At 34.2% G+C, this 12,143-nt stretch overlaps 1 pseudogene; it reads right to left on the reverse strand.

The window, feature by feature from the left end:
• Positions 1-1,667: 1,667 nt before the first annotated feature.
• Positions 1,668-8,884, reverse strand: LOC141597475 (mitochondrial Rho GTPase 1-like; annotated as a pseudogene).
• Between the last annotated feature and the right edge of the window lie 3,259 nt (positions 8,885-12,143).

The following is a 12,143-nucleotide window of genomic DNA, read 5'->3' on the forward strand; positions in this document are numbered from 1 at the left end:
GGTCTTTTCACCTGATAGCCACATGGCCACCTGGCCACTACGTGACAAAAGGTAAATGCCTATAAATACTCCTCAACCTCCATTGAGGAAAGGATCCACAAATTGACCTAATAACCACTATTCATCTGGTAATATCTTCCTTATCTCTCTACAATACGTTCTTAGCCAAGTAACAACACCTTACCTCTCTAGGTTTACTGACTTGAGCGTCGGAGTGAGTACGCTCGGCCAAAGCCGAGCCCTCAGTTTGTTCATCGTTTCAGGAGACCGCAGGAAGGATTCTAGCAAGGACATCATTCAACTAGCTACGAGTGGTATCAAACATCTGCTCTGGAATTACACCCGGAACAATAATAATAATAATAATAATAATAATAATATTTAAGTTAAATTAATTTAAGTTAATTTAAATTCGGATCGTGTAAGTTAAGTTCAGATCCTATAAGTTAAGTTCAGTTCAAATCCTATAAGTTCAGTTCAGTTCAGATCCTATAAGTTCAGTTCAGATCCAATAAGTTCAGTTCAGTTCAGATCTTATAAGTTCAGTTCAGTTCAGATCCTATAAGTTCAGTTCAGTTCAGTTCAGTTTAGATCCTATAAGTTCAGTTCAGTTCAGATCAGATCCATTTCAGTCCAAAAGAACAGGGCATGAGTATGTAATACTTAATAAACTCACTACTAAACTTAAGCAAAATGAAGTCGAACCCAGAAAAAATTTCATAAACTTACTTCCTCACAAAATTGATCAAATCTATCAAATTACTGAATTATAAACGATGATTCTCATGTCGATCAAATAATTATTCTAATCTATTAACTTTATTAAATAATTATTCCAATCTATTAACTTTATTAACTATGCTATATAAAATTAGGAAAATTAAATTAATTTAGATTAATGAAATTAGGGTTTGAAGAAAGTATTTTCAATGAAAAGTACCCCTCACGTTTCAATTGATTTGTTACATTTGCTTTAACCCAATCTAGCATCATTAATTGTCAATCATCGCATGGCTCCATGGATAGCAATTTGGTTACATATTGATTTATATCCTAATTTGGCTTTTACCTCCCTCAATTTGATTCTTAATTCTCAATATTTCAGTTAGTGATTATCCTATTCATAATTATTAATGTCAACTTCAGTCAATTGGCAATCAGGCCTTTATTCAATTTGAATCGTTATCTATTTCACCTAGAGACAATGTTCAATTGTGGGAGGTAAATTATTAATAAATACTTTCGTTGTGTTGTAAGTTTTGTAAAATTAATCGATACAGTAAGATACTTACCTTGTATCTGACATAATCAATGACTTCTGATCTTGTTCAAGATAGAGAAAGTGAACCTCGGGTTTAGGAAGAGAAACATAATAAAGTAGTTGCTTAGGAATGGAAAATAAGGGTGTAAAAATGACAAGGGTACAAGGGTCATTTATGTCTATAAAAGAATAAAACCCGTCTATGAATGAGCACTACCCTTCATTTATTATCGATAAATGAGTTATCTTTTTATATAAAGTGACACTTTCACGGTGAGCAAAAATAGTTGAGAGGTTTATTTCACTCCATGTGAATTGTGATCCTACCTTCCAACCCAAAGAGATGTTGGAATAAAATTTATTTTTATGATATTATAAAATCCAAATTCTGGCTAAGTTGTACCAATATTTCAACTAAAATTATTATTATTACCATTATTCCGGGGATAAATATTACAATACATAATAAATAAGTGTAAAAATATTTACATATGTTCTTACCAAATTATAACTTATTCGATCTGAAATCCACCGACATTACTTTTTCTTCTCCTTCAAATATTCCAAACTACTCGTGACCGAGAAAAACATAAAATAGACACGATAAGCAGCCAGTCCGGTAATGACAACCAGCAGCACCCACTGCATGGAAAAAAAAATATTCAACAAGCAACCACATTATAGCCAGGGGCGTTTCTAGGACTCTAGTAGTGGTGGTTCAAGTTTTGACGTATTTCACACGAAAATAAAAATAAAAATAAATAAGGAGATTAAAATAAAAATAATATGGCAATTATTAATTAAAATAGAATAATCACTCAAAAAGAAGTTAAATGTAGCAAAGGGTAGTCGAACTCCCAACCGGTTGTAATATCCAAATATTAACCACTCCAACACTTACCATTACTGGAATTTTTTATCTGCAAAATATACCTCTTACGTTTCAATGGGGTTCAATTGAACCCCATGAACCCCCATTGAAAACGCCACTGATTACGGCACAAAACGTCAATAATATAGATCATTACTTAAACTTATAAATGGACACTTAAGTAATGGTATAAAATGTTTTTGTAAACAAAAGTGAATTGTAAAGAATAAATTTGTAACTCACATTACAAACATGGTTACTGGTTACTCGTTTGTACTAACAATAACCTTAAGTTTTGAGTGATGTGGTCAAAACAGCCTCATACAATAATTTGTGACTTTCTCATGCCAAATTCTTAGTTCAACCCACAGAAACAAAGAAATGAACTTCAAAAATAACTCGAAGCACATTAGCAGTGAACTTAAAATAGATGGCCATAAATAAGTTACCTGAATCAGCCATAAAAGAAGGATTAACAAGGCGAAGGTATTGTTTCCTGCTTCTACCAGCTTCAGTCTCAGGAATATTAAGATGAGGGTGTTCCGCTGTGGTAACGATCCTTTGGAAAATGTCGCTCAAGTCCCCTCGTTTGGCACTGACGGGAACTGGAGCATCAATACCCATATCCTGGCTGAGCTGTAAACAAAGATCATTCATAACCATTGAGAAGTCAGCGTTGGTCAGCCAAGACATGTTCGTCATATGCATTCAAGTACCACACCTCAAACAAGTGAGGTGTGGGATAGTTGGTGGTGGTTGTATCTAAGTGGTCTGAAAGTATTGCACTGGTGGCTGTGCAAAGATGATGTCTGAAAAAATGCTAAGAAAGATACATGACTAGCAAAAAAAAACAGAGACAGAAAAAAAGATATAAATAGAGAATTTATTCTTGGTCAGCCGAAAAAAAAGGGAAGAGTTTAACCCGAACTGACTAACTTTAAACATAAAATTCTTCAAATGAGCGTAGTGATACAATGTACATTTCTCATGTTTGCATTATCAAAACAACTATTTACATATTCTTACTTTTAAAACGTTTTTTTTAACTCTCTTTCATACTGTAAGAAGGCCACAAGTAACATTCATTGACCAACTGAGTCATATGGAAGCAATATATCCGACACCCCAGCGGCAGTTCTTATCGAGATCCATTTTCAAACTGTGCTGAAAACGCATTACATACAAAAGGAACAGTAACCAATCAGACGGAAGTATATACAGAATCGAAGAATAAAATTTACCCTTGTAGAATCCTTGATTGATTTAGTATAGGAGTTTAGGTCATCTTTAGCAGACACGATCAGGGAAGGCACTTCATAACCAGTATCTTCCCCATGCCTAGCAACCTCCGTGAGCAATTTAGCCGTCTTTTTGAACGATGATTCATCAGTGCTGAGACAGAAGTAGACATTGAAACTTATAAAGCTCTTTATGTCTGGATAGAGTTTAATTCAAAGGCACACAACAGAGTAAATTTGCCAAAGATATTGAGAAAATTTGCAATTACGTTTACTCACCTGTCATACACAAACAACGCCACATCACACGCAGCTAAAGATTCTTTATCAGAAAGCAGATTCTTGACCTTAGCTTCGGGAATCTCTCGCAAAACAAGGAATTTCTGGCTTCCCTGGCAAGGAAAAACCCATTTTTATTTTTATTATATAAGCTGTAAGCATAACACAGCAAGGTAAATCAAAATCTCCTCTTTTTTTCTCACTTAAACTGTGTTGAAAATTAAAATCATCATAAAACTTCCCGCCCATGAGATAAAATACGACAAAATAGAGATATGATACAGTATGTCAGGTACTTCGCCCTCAACAATCTGTCACTGCACCCACTGGTAGAGTAGTAAGTACTACACTTTAAAGGAAGACAATTTTATGCTTCTGAGAGATGAAAAATCAAGAATACGATTGATTTAATTAGAATGTTTCAACCCCTAAACCTAACAAATTTTATGTAATTCCTCCGGAACATTCTACCTTATCTTGAGTACTGAGACAAAATTAATGTATGTAATGTCAATGGCCTTAGTGGAGAGTTTACTTTCCCTAGCATACTAGAAAAGAAGCTCAAAACCAATGGTCATGTCTGTAATACTATAGTTCAGGGATAAAAAATCCCCTATCTACTAAAACATTGGTAAAAGCTCAAACTCCCCCCTCCCCCCTCCCCCCTCGTACGTACTTCACCTAGAATCGGGCTTAGTTGTAGTCTATTCTATTCCCATTCTCTTAAATTGAAATATTAATAAAATCCTCAAGATCATAATATGCGGAGATTTGTCGTGCAAAGATTAGCCTTTACGTTTTTTAGGATAAAAAATACATTCGCTTTTTACGATAAATATTTGTAACCAAAAAGTAAAAATTATGCTATTAGCGAAAAATTATGCACGCGGTACCCTTGAAGTTTCGAATTTTGCCCGAAATACCCAATTTTTGGTTCCGAAAAACTTTAAGCGGCTATAGCTCGTGTCTACGAATTCAGAAAGTGATAATTTTTTTTTTCAAATCGATCATCTTTCCGAGAACTACAACAACAACATCAGAGCCACGGGATCCAAACACGACAATTTTTTTTTCCAAGTCGTAGGTCTCAAAAAGATAATCAATTTGAAAAAAAAAATCGTTACTTTCTGAGCTTGTAAACACGAGTTATAGCCTCTTAAAGATTTCCGGATAAAAAAATTGGGTATTTCGGGCAAAACATCAAAGTTCAAGGGCACCGCGTGCATTTTCCGAAAAATATATTCATTAGATACTTGATTCTCTTTGTTAATTTTGACTTTCGAATATTTTTCTTAATCAAATTTAAAGAATAGAATACGTGAAAAATAATGAATTGGTAATTTAATATCTTTATGTAATATATGTCGTAAAAAGCAAAAATCTATAAATAGTACACTAAAATGTAAAACATTATATGTAATATTCTAGTTCACTATTATCTCAGCATAGTACTCAATCAAGCAAATGGTATTTTTATGATCCCTCGCGTATCACAAATAGGGTGGTTCACCACTACACCGGTCCGACCTGGATCGGACAGTATTAAGTATTAACCCGCGGTCTGCTAAAAAAAAAAAAAAAAAAACTCTGAGACCAGACCAGCTAGTAGGGGACCCAGACTGGAATGGATTGAGTTGAAGACTACTGCGGCAAAGCTTTCCCATTGACCACCCCTAATCAGAAAGACGACGACAATATATTCCAAACAAAAAAAAGGTGAAGACTACTGCGGCAAAGCTATCCCTTTGATCATCCAAAAAACAAAACTTTTCAAATTTATTCCGAAATAAGCACTGCCAAATTTTTTAAAGCAGCGACTCCATAACCATTGATACTTTCTTTTTTAACTTCATTCTGGAAACATCATCAATGCAAAAGAAGTGGACAGTTTTGATGTAACTTGTAAGAAACACCGACCATTCTAACAAAACAATTCCTAGCAAGACGAATAAAAAGGCCAAAAAAAGGAGCATTCAACAACAAACACGAGGTGACGAGGACTTGATGGTTAAATATCTCCTTATTGACTCTCATTTAAAGAATTAACCTCGCTTCTAATTTCCAACATAGCATACACATCATACATAATATATTTCAGATATTCCATTTAAATGTCCGCTAAAATATCTAGATATGACTTCCGAAGAACAGTTCCAGTCATGCCAAAAGAGATTCAGAGCTTCAACATCACAATGCCATGAGGAAAAGAAAATAAGTACTCCATTAAACCCAGTGCACTACACATAACAAATCGCTTGTTTCCCAATAATTGCATGATTTTGTGACAAAAAGTACAAAGCAAGTTAGTGACATTGATTTCCAAAATCACAACATATGATAGCACTTACCGCAGTCCCATTTACCACATTCAGAGCATATCTCTCTTCAGTATTTGGAATGGAAGTATCAGAGAAAGGCCTGCATATAAGAATGAAAATTGTAATCACATACAGTAACTAAAATTTGACATATACTATAAGGAAGATGCATTAAAAGGTAGGCAATATGACAAACCTTCCTAAGAAACCATCCAATAATGCAGTTTTACCAGCGTTTTTTGGCCCAAAGACAAAACACTGGTAAACAGTTCTCTCAGATTGCCTTTTTTTACGATCTGTAAGTCTTTTCCTAGTTAAGCGAATGGCAGAAGCAACGTCTCCATCATACATAATATATTTCAGATATTCAATACTTTTAGCTGGCTCCAAAAGTGTCATAAGGACCCACTGTCGACAGGCAACAAAGGATATCAAGCGCTAGGACATCATTCATACATAACCACCCATGAAATATCTGAACTTTTTTTTAAAAAAAAAAAAGAAAAAAGAAAAAGTTTTGTATAGTTCCATAGTTCTATTATCTGTAATTAAAATAGACAGGTAAGACCGTAAGAGTTCAGCTAAGAACCACGGCAGATTCCTTAACGTGCAATCTACTACAACACGCAGGGCAACAAAACCCACTGGTTGAGTAATCAACAGAAAGCTTAATAGTGGAAATAAAAATAGGCCTTAGAAGTTGACAAATACCTCTGAGAGGAATCCATCCTGTGTTAAACCGCCCAATACATTTGTTGAGGCAGCACCCATGTATGGGTTTTCACTCCAAGGACTAAATCACACAATGAAAAAGATATCTTAAGGGCGCCCTACACAAAATTTTCCAAGCAAAAAAAGAAAAAAAAAACAGGTTTTACCAGTCTGGTGCTGTAGAAAACAAATGCTCCACATCTCCAGCGCAGATAACACCATCCTGTCACATGTGAGATGTAAAATACTATGAGAACATAATTACAATGATAACAATTAGTAGATGAGCTAATGAAAGGACAGACAAAAAATGCAAAGTCAGCAGACTTGGGACATTTCAAAAATGATACAAAGACAGCAAAATGAGAACAAGAAGCACATGATCTATGTTGCTCGGACTCGTTTAGAAATATCTGAAACAGGTGTGTGTCCAAGTGTAAGACTCGGCTATTCTTATGAAAATTTTACATATTTTGGCTTAAAAGGAAGAGTCCGAGTGTCATACCCATGTCCGAGTGTCAATTACTGGACACGGATACGCGAGGTAATTAGAAGAGTCGAGGTAACTTTGCACATGATTGCAAACCATGGCCAACAGTTTTACCTCTACCAATACCTAGCTTAAGATGTTGTCGAAATGAATATAGAAGAATTAGTGAAAAAGGTACAAGATAATTAAAAACAAAATATAAAGAAGTCGGCCAATCTAATCCTCGAAATCAGAATGAGTCAAAATTAAATAAGAAAGTTTCAGAACTCTTAGAAAAAAAAAACCAAGTACTCCGTATTAAACAAGACGAGCAACTTAAATTATTTCTGTAGAACATACTGAATATTTCTCTCAAGAAGTCAAGAGCAACAAAATGTAGCACAAAATGCTTTAGACACACTCTTCCTCTACTTTTGTGGTGCTGAGTCTAACTAATTTGGCTCTTCTAGGAGAAGTGTCGGACTAAGAAGCATTTTTACTCTTCGGCATACCTGGTCAGGAGGTTGATTGAAAGGTGGGAGAAAATCTTCAACAAGTCTGATATCATCATTATAACCGAAATTACGTAGGATTGCCCATATGAAATCGAGGCCTCTTTTTTGTGTTACAGATTCATGATAGAATAGAAATCCTTTCAAAGTAAGACCACACTCATTTACTCCTTCAGGCAACTTGTCTTGCACAGCTCTCTTCAAAGCAAAAATGTCAGGTGGCTTAAGAGGAACATTAAAGGAGTTGACCTGTTCACAAGCACTAGGGTTACTAAGTGCAAATAAAAAAGACGGTAACAACAGCTATTAATTACAAGTACGTAGCTCAAACAACACAATAACAATAATACACAATTAGAGAGGAAAAAAAAAGATTTAGAAACCTGAAACTCATTCAGTTCTACATCATTTAACACACCATCCCCGTCAAGGTCGCAGAGAAGAAATATACGTTTTAAAGCATTGAGGCGTCAAAGTTTGAGTTTTTACATCGAACAGTGGGGCTATAGGGCAAACTACAAGTCTGAGGGCATAATTGAAAACCTTTAGGACCTGCGAGATGATAATGATAAATGATTCAACAAACACCTAAATTATTCAAGCTAGATGTTTATTTCAGGGAAAACGGCGAAAGCTCTATGGATAAATTGGTTTACATTCATCTCATCGTATGCAGAACAATCTATATAAGTGAGAATCTCCGGGAAATCCTTCTGAATCAGTGAAACAGCCTCGATGAACTGCTCTATACTAATCTGGGAGAGATCAATCCTCAAATCAGCTTTACAACCAGCGACTATGACAGGTATGTTTAAATTCAAACGACGAAGCTCAGGGAGCCAATAAGATCTCAAATTCTCAAATGTATCGAAATTATCACGAGCATAAGTAAGCACCACAACATCAGCAAGCCGAAACTCGCGTTCTCTTTTATTAGAGTGCTCAGGACTACACAATAACACATATCAATGCAATGCTATGCTATTCTATTCTATTCTATTCTATTCTATATCAAATTAAAACAAAAACAACAAAATTGATAAATTAATTGGTCGGGAATTGGTCCGACACGGCGGTCGACTAAAGCGTGGGCGGGAAGGAGGTTGGGCGGCAAAACGGGCGAAACATTGGTCGGGAATTGGTCCGACACGGCGGTTTCTATTAAGCTGGATTTCCCGGCGACAACCACCCTTATTATATTCCTCTGATTTGATCGAATCGCCATTAATTTAGCTGAAAATACATATAAACCAAACCAAACCAAAAATAAATCGCAGATTAACGGCAAAAAAAGGCGGAGAAATAATACGGAGTAGAATCCTAAGTTGAAGTGGTTAAGTGAGGGCGGGAATACATTGGAGAGAGACGATGAAGAAGACAATATTGGAGAAACAAATATTTATAATTTTTATTAAGGGATGGTATTATGGTAATCAAACTGTTTATGGGTTGACCAAGGCTATAATGACAATGGACCAACTAGTTTCTCCAAAGACTAATAAATCTGCATTAAGGTTATAACGGGCCAAATATTTTAAAGAGTTTTTGTCAAACACCACCTAATATTTACTTTATTTTCATAAATACTGCTTAGAGTTTTTAATTTTGCGATAAACTACCTAAATTTTTCTGACTTTTGTCGGACACTACCAAATTGAAAAATCCGATTAAATTAGACAAAATTCTAACTCGAAAACATTATTTTTGGCCTTGAACATACATTATTTACTATACTTAACCACCGTCAACTATTTTGATTAGCTACTAACTCATTTATTTCAATTTTATAACTACAATTTTGACTAGTTTGGCCGAGATTACTGCTAATTTGGACAAAATTATGATTAGTTCGATTGACATTTTGACTTATTTGTCGAAATTTTAGTTAATTTGGAAAAAAAAATGTCGAATTTGCTCATTAATTTCAATTTCGTAGTTGTCGACAAAATAAAAAAAAATATTAGGTAGTTTCTCGCAAAATTAAAAACTTTAGGTACTATATTTATGAAAATAAGGTAAATATTAGGTAGTTTTTGACAAAAAAAAAACTCTATTTTTAAATTAGACAAAAGTGAAATATGTAAGGAATAACAAAATATTTGTCTTCTCCATACAACTAGATTAGTATTTGACCATATAAACTAGTTAGTTAGGTTACATTAACTAACTATAACTACCTGTGATTCTAGGTTAGTTAGTTAGAGGTAGGTATAAAGTTGTTATATTCAACCAACTACTCATTACTATAAATACACATTATGTACATGGTAATCACACAAGTTTATGAAATATAATTCCGTTTAATATTATTCAATATCTCTCTAAAGTCTTCCTATATTCATCTTCTCTAATTTACCTTTATTAATGGCGAATTAGTTTTATAGACTCGTCTTAAGCTTAAGATAAATACGCATGATGTACATTGTAATCACACAATTTTATGAAATATAATTCAGTTTCATATTATTCAATATTTCACTAAAGTCTTCATATATTCATCTTCTCTAATATACCTTTATTAATGGGTGACCTAGCATATCTAGGCTGCAGTTTAGACATTTGTATTTGGAGGTTGGAGATTGTGTTATTACAGAATTGAATTGAATTGGTGTGTTGTTGTTGTTGTTGTTGTAGCTCATGATTAATTGTGCAGTTGACTCGCCCTTTTATGTTTTCAAAACCTACAATACTGATCTATTGGGGGATAGTGAGCTGAGGTCTAGCAGGTATTGTTGTTGAGTTTGCATGAGGGTTTGGATGGGACGCTTACAAGATGATGATCTTTTTAGCTTCCGCCGAGTCTTTTAGCTTCTGCTTAGTTTTGAACATTTCGTCACTTGGAGTATAATTCTATTTATTTTGGATTTTTGGTATTTTGGTTATGTAATTTCACTAAACTACTTTTACTTTAAATACGCGTTTTTTGATGGTCTATTTCATATACTTTACCTCGGGTAACTGATATGGTAGCACGTTCGTTTACTAAGGTAAGCCTTGGTAATACACTTTGGCAGATGGGTGTTACAGTTACACTCGTAAATCAGTATTTTAAGGTAATATTGTATATAAAAATTTGATTTTATGTAACTTTATTGCATGTTGAATTTATATAATTTTAATATTTTAAAAAGTGTAACTTTGATACTTTACGAGTGTAAGTTTAGTATTTTAAGGTCATTTTTTAACATACAAAATTGATTTTAGGTGACTTTATTACATGTTGAATTTATGTACTTTTTTTACGAGTGTAACTTCACTGCTTTATGAGTGTAACTTTAGTCTTTTATTAGTGTAACTTTAGTCCGACTACCAACAAACACCACCACCGTCCTGAAAAAAAGGTCGCTGGAAAAAAAAAACAATAAAAACAAAGATCTAAAGAAAAGGCGAAAACGAGTGTAAGTTTAATAAAGGGCGGGTGTGACTTTAATAGAATACGAGTGTAACTTTAAAAGAACTCGAAAAAAAAGAAACGAGTTAGAGCACAACACTACTTCTTTGTCAAATAACAACTCTCTCTAGAAACCCTAACCTCCATCAATTATACGGGGGGCTCCCATCGATTATCAATCGATGGTAAGCCCCAAAATTGCTTTATTTTTCAATCAATAGTATGAAGATCTATCTTCTATTCAATAATAGTCTTCCTTTTGGTGAGATATGTTTTTGTGTCCCTTATTTCGGGGGTTTTCGATTTATTCGTGGGTTTAGTCTCATTAGTAATATAGTCAAGAACAGTTCGTTGATGGTTCGTAGCGTGTTCTTTCAAAGGTGCAAGTGATTTGTGAACGATATTTGGAACCAATCAGAGGTAAATTTTATCTCAATCGAACAAAGAATCCTCTCAAAATCTACATGAGATAGCGATAATAGGACGAGCCGAATTGTCAGATCATCTTTTGAGATCCATAGTTTATAAGAAAAATAGTTTTCTTTGTTTCTATTAGATTGATTTTCGATTATTCATATCTTTTGTAAGTGTCATATGAGATTGTATTAATGAAATGTTCTTTTCTTTAAAAAAAAAACATATCTGAATCTACCACAATAACAAGACGAGATTTCAAATACGAAATCTGAAAAAAAAAAAATACAACACTAAATCTAAAAATTTAAAACTCACACAATAAAAGGGCCAAAATAAAGGGTAAAAAATTCTGAAAAAAACCAAAAAAACAAAAACAAAAAAAAAAACCAATGAAAAATAAAGGTGTAATCAAACCAAGAAAAGAAAATCTAAAAACACAAAAACGAGAAAGAGAGAGGGAGAAGAAGAAGAAGAAAAGGTGTTATTTTTTTGGCTGCCACCACCACGACAACACCCAACAACCGAAAACACCACATGCACCACACACCAACGTGTAACACCCGTCCCTTTAGGGACCCGTTGACCGATCTTAGACCTCGTCGGATCCTTTAGTAGGAGTTAGACCGGGAGTTAGATCGTAAGTGAGACCATGGACTCGACCTAGTAAGGGTCACTC

Source organism: Silene latifolia, chromosome 8 (genome assembly GCF_048544455.1).
Source record: "Silene latifolia isolate original U9 population chromosome 8, ASM4854445v1, whole genome shotgun sequence".
NCBI classification, from domain to species: Eukaryota; Viridiplantae; Streptophyta; class Magnoliopsida; order Caryophyllales; family Caryophyllaceae; genus Silene; species Silene latifolia.